This window comes from Raphanus sativus, chromosome 4, assembly GCF_000801105.2.
Source record: "Raphanus sativus cultivar WK10039 chromosome 4, ASM80110v3, whole genome shotgun sequence".
NCBI classification, from domain to species: Eukaryota; Viridiplantae; Streptophyta; class Magnoliopsida; order Brassicales; family Brassicaceae; genus Raphanus; species Raphanus sativus.
The window spans coordinates 14,055,517-14,061,770 of NC_079514.1; the positions used below are offsets into that span (position 1 = coordinate 14,055,517).

The 6,254-nt window shown below is 28.8% G+C and overlaps 1 pseudogene; it reads left to right on the forward strand.

The window, feature by feature from the left end:
* The first annotated feature begins 2,462 nt into the window (after positions 1-2,462).
* LOC108834788 (uncharacterized) lies at positions 2,463-5,486 on the forward strand (annotated as a pseudogene).
* The last annotated feature ends 768 nt before the right edge of the window (positions 5,487-6,254 follow it).

The window sequence follows — 6,254 nt, forward strand, 5'->3', positions numbered from 1 at the left end:
TGAACCAATGATCAAATAATTCTTAGTTCCTCTTTCACTGTTTTTGCCCCCATTCATTATATTTTCTAGATCCGCTACTGAATATATCTTAACTTCTTCGTAATCATACTATTTGAAGAAATTCGGAGATGATTTGACGAGTCTAATAATAAAATTGTTTTGTGCGATTTAGGAGGGTTTGGAGAAAACAACTACTACAAAGGCTTTGAACATGATAATCGTACTTGTGCTATAAAGTTTGACTAGATTTTGACCCGCGCTTTCAAAGCGCGGGTTTATGTTTGGTGAAAATTTTATATAATCACATTTATATAATCCGTCTTGTATATGCATTTATATAACCCGTCTCATATATGTGTTTTATATCCGGGTTTATGTTCGGTTAAAACTATATTGTACATGTATTTTTAGGTTTTTAATTTTGAATTAGATATTTTTAAATATAAATCAATATAACAGTTTTATAGTTTTGATCGGTGTTTTGAAACCCGACTCGGACCTGCGGTTGAACGAATTACCGGTTTGTAACCCGGTATTTTTAATATTGTGATTTTTTCTAATGATAAGACAAATTCGGTGATCATAAGTTGGAAATTTGTTTAAAATATATTTATATTTTTCAAAATCGTTCTAAATGTTAATGATTGTTGTCAAAATTAATAATTTTAGAATTAGAAAACCGGTGGTTAATAATAGTATCAAACATGGAAATAATCGATGCAGTATCAAACAAAGAAATAATCGCAGGCCGAAATTAAATTAGGAAACCGATGATTAATGACAAACCAAAAAATAATTAAGAAGAAACTGACGCAGAATGTCCAGAATACCCTTAATGAATACAAAAGAAAGATTCTTTGGTAAGGGTAAAAAGAGTAAAAATCCAAAACATGCTTGTACTTTAATAGTATAGATTTAGTTATGTTGGTTATATTATATAGCCAGCGTATGTAACAAGTTTGAGTTGAAAATGTTTCGAAGACTTGCATATCGTAGAAATTGTGAGTCCTACAGAACATTACTGCACATTCTTTTTACGAATATTTATGCGATGGACAAAGTGATACATCGATTTGAATAATATGTTCTTTTATACATGAAGAATGGCGCTACGATACCTTATTATCAACCTACGATCCCCATGAAACAAGAATAAACCAACACGTTAGTCCCACTCACAATTTCCAGAAAACAAGGGAAGAAACCATGTCTTAGCCTTAGCCATGACCTATGACCTCCATAAATGAAAGAACATACATATTATTATTTAAGAACACATTTAAATGAAAACATTTTCATTTGTTTAACTCACTATTTCATAATGGTAACATGACATTTTTTTTGAATAATTCGGTGTATCCTGGCATCCACCGAGGTGGATTCAGACTAGCGGCGAGTGTCTGTATCAGTCTACATTATCGGTCGGAGTATGCCTCGGTCACCGAATGCTGGAGGAACCCAGATTTTAAATTTTTACCCCCTGTGGCCAGCGGGATTCAAACACTCTTTTTAAAAAAAATGGTAACATGACATTAATCATTAACACTCTTTAAATTTGTTGACATACATGTGAAAGACAAATTTTTTGATTTAAAGTTAAATAAATAAAATTCCACTAAATTTAACTCACTTTCATAGACAACCCAATATATTAATCAAATACTATAAATTAGTCAAATTACTAGACTATTATTATATACTTTTATTTCTACTTTTATAACATTATTAACAAACAATTTTGTACTAAAATATGATTTTATACAATTTTATCATATTATGAAGTGTATATTTTATAGACTTCAGATTTATAGAAACTACATAGTTTTATGTCAACCATAAGATATTATTTATTACACATAATAAAGTATATATATATAATTTTATCATATAATAAATTATATATAATTCAAATTTATATGAACTATATAGTTTTATGCCAAATTATTTAATCAGTGATTTGTTTATAAATTTTAGTATTACTTTCTAAAAATATTTATCATGTAACTGGTATACTATTTGATAAGTATGTATTGTAAGTTATAACATAATATTTGTAACATATTTATATGATCATTTTGTTAATTCAAAATAATTTAAATATTTACAGTGGATTTGTCAATCAAAAATTTGTTGTAATCTGCTCTTTATTATTTAATATTTAAATTTCTGTAGTGAGAGAAGTCTTATCAAAATCAGTTGATTTACGAGATTTTTTTTCTTAATATCATTCATTTAATATTTAAATATATATATAGCAACATATGCTAATTAAAATTCTGGTGTAAGTTATTCTATTTTTATTATTCAAATTCACCTTTATTAACAAAATATTCCAAAATAATCTTTTTGAATATTTTTTTAGAATTTATTAGAGAATATTCTATTTCATAGAATTTATTTAGAAAACATCTACCAATTTCTATATAATAAGACACTCTCGACATAAAACGAACCATTGAACTTTTTGTGTTGTGAACATTTTGGTGTTTTCGATTTAATATATTTATATTATTTAGAATGTTAAACATCTTATATCACACATATCTTCTCGGTTGGCTAATTTTAATTTTGTTTTTCTTATTCAGATGAACTATTGTGCTTTTGAATCTTCATAGAATCACTTTGTTTCTTGGTGTCTCCGAGAACATACAATGAAGGTAAATTTTTTTGTCTTTGAAACAGTCTTTTCTCTTTTCTTATTTGTTTGTGTAAAATCATCAGACTCGACATCTTCATTCTTATATTAGTTTCATCGGTTAATTGAAAAACTGATTATTTCAATTTCTAATTTGGCGGTAGTTGAAATTTCTGCTCTAAGTAAGAAGGAATCAATACATGAAGAGAAATCAAACAAAAATGGTAGTATTATTAAATATATATATATATATATATATATATATATATATATATATATATAATTATGATCAAGATTTATGTTGATTATTTACCATCAGAGATTCCAAGCTTATGTCTTGATGATTAGCATCTGTTTTTACCTTCTTTCTTTTATTCAGTGAGAGTATGGTGATCGATAGAGAAGAAAGAAGAAGAATAATCATGGTAAGAGGATCGGATCGCCTAGCTCTAATCACATGCCAATTACATAATGTTGATCCTTCGTCGCCATTGTTTTCTTCCTCATCATCAACTTCCCACCAACGCACATACAGCGAATCTTTCATGCCACAAACTCAAATCTGAGCATCTTCAGACTCAAGAAAGCCCATCTCTCAAGTATCAATTCATAGGTACACGAACTATAGTATGTTTGCTGATCCTGTTTTTTCTTCTATGATACCTCCTTTTCTGGGTCACGTTTACATGTTATAATATTTTTCTTTCGCCAAGTGAAATTCTTATGTTACCGTTTCAATTTTGTAATTTGTAAGCTCAAAACTATACATAAAATCCTTAAGTTTGTATTTTACACATTGCAATTTATTAGTGTTCGTATAAACTTAAAAACAATTAACTATGAATGTGTTTAATTTGTTTATAGATTCTAATTTATATATCAACTTGTTTTAGATGGCAAAATCCAAACAAACTCGAATTGAATCCTACTATTGGGTCCATAATACCGGAACCATGTCAAATGAACTCTCTTAGAGCATCTACAACAGTGAGATTTATAGGAGTTCTTAACAAAAAAGGCATTTCAGATTTGATAAGAATATCTCAGATTTTTTTTTTTTTTTTTTAAAGAAAGAGATGACCATTCACGGGTCGTCACATACGCAGTATGGCCCGTGAACAGTGAAGAGATCAATCATTAAGAAAGGATTTTAAGAACTCAACATGGCACAAACTCATAAAAAAGTGGGCCCCCTACCTTGCTAAGGACTCCTTAAGAGTCTCCATTGTGGATGCTCTTAGAAGGTAACATGTTTAAAGCTCATGTAATTAAAACTTAGTACTAATGGGATACGAATAAATTGGTTTATGTCTTTTCTACATTATTTTAGATGTCAGACATTTTATTCTTTGTAACACAATTTTTAGATGTCAGACTCATAGTACATTTGTGTAAAAGAAAATATTTTATGGAAAATATTTTATATTTCAGTGCTTAGAAGTATAAACATCACTAAATGATTGCACTGACTGAATAGCTATACTGATTAATGGTTATTGTCCCTAATTTATACCCATGATGAGTGCAGAGGAAGTAAAGCCAAGAAAAGAACCAAAACTCTCGACCACTCTTCACAAACCCATTAAAGGTGAACAAACAAAACCAGAAGAAGCAGGATCGGTAAAGACTCAAATTCAACAGACTAGGAGTGTCTTCAGCTCACTCAATGCTAGCATCATAAGCTCAGAAAGAAGTCGGAGACATTACTCCCTCACAATAGATGTGTTTGTGATTTTACTCCCGATATTGAACATCATAAGATCAGGCACTATCTCGTTGAGACCTCCTTGGTTACTTCTGCTTATTGCGCTATAGTAATGTCTCATCTAAGTTCTAACCATGGAAGCTTCGGGAGGAAGACAACAGAAGAAGAAGTTAAGAATAAAGATGGTAGCAGTGGTGAAAATTTGTCTGAAGTGCAGAGAAGCTTCTAGAAAGAGTTGCTGTATCAAGCTCTACGTACGTGGAATGTTCATATATCGTAGTCTCTATATGGTGGTTGTTATTTGTGGAGCCTCTCTACTTTGAGTTCTTCTTTTTGTTCAAATCTACTTTGAGTTCTTATTTTCAGTTTTTTTTTTTTGTTTTTTTTGTTGGATTTTATTTGATTAAGATTATTTTATTTCCTTCTCTTTGGTATCAGAAGTATTTTATATTTGGAATTTGCTTTGATTAAAGAAAACACTTTCAACTGGTAGATTACTTCTAGCTAAGGAAAAAAAAAAGTTGCATCAAAGAGGGTGGATATCGATTTCATAAAGGACATTGATTTTTTTTTGGTTCAAATCATAAAGGACATTAATCTTTGCAAGATTAAGCCATGTGATCTTCGAGGTTGCCAAATCCCATGATCCCTATAATATTTTCTTCTTTATATTAATTTTCTAAAGACTATTTAAACAAGTGATTCCATTCTTTTTTTCAGATAACAATCTTAGTTCTAAGTAAAAGCAGGAAGAGAAAGATAGAGATTGTCATGCAAGCATGGCAAATACTTTGTTGTCGAAGATATGTACGAAGCATGGTGAGTGAAGATCTTCTTCAATGTCTATTATAATTCAAACCTATCACACTATTTTTTGTTGTTGTTCTTCGTATGTGTAGGTTAATGTTGTTGAATGATTCAAGCTATATGAGAAAATGGTTGACACAAAGAAAGTTTCTCAACTCACTTCTTTTGTGAATCTGAGGCTGGAGGAAGAGTTCAACTTCATATGCGGGTTATAAACTGGTTATAATTTAGTTTTTTTTTATCTATTAAACGTTAAGGCATCAATTATAAATTAATGTTTCGGATATTCATTTTAGTGATCAAACCAATAAGTTTTAATTTTTTTATAATTGTTTTTCATTTGAGTGATTTTAAAAATGAATAAACATAGTTTTGTGTATGGTCACTATAAAGAAAAAAATATTAGTTTCATGATTTTGAATTTTTTTTATGGAAGAGAGAGGGACAACGAGCGATATGAAGAGAAAGAGGTATTTAGAGATAGAGAGAGAAAGAGACTCAGAGAGAGACTAAGATATATATATATATATATATATAAAGAGGTGAAATATAGAGAGACGGATTGGGGGAGAGATATATAAAAGAGACGAAATGAGTGAAATAGAATGAGAGAGAACTAGATGAGTGACATAGAAAGATACAATGAAAGTGCGAAAAAATTACGATCTATTTATACACTTATAATAATAGTTATACATGAAATATATGAATTATATTAATGTTCGTACTAAAAGATGCATTTCGTTATGAAATTCAATGATCCAAAATACTAAGAGAGAGAGAGAGAGAGAGAGAGAGACATACAAATCGCTTTCAAATTATTAATACATCTAATCATATTTTTAAATCGAATTATATTAAATATGTTTTTAGAAAATATGTTTTTATTTTTGACAGTTTTATTATATTAATTTATGATCAGTTATCTAAAATATAAATTTGATCTTAAAATATAAATTTATCTTTAATTATATATATATATATATATATTTATTTAGTTAGTTATTAAGGATAACAAGAAATTTAACTAGTATAACTTTTAACGTAAAGTTCATAAACAAAAAATATATCACTTCGCAAATAATAATATAGATTAAATCAAATTAT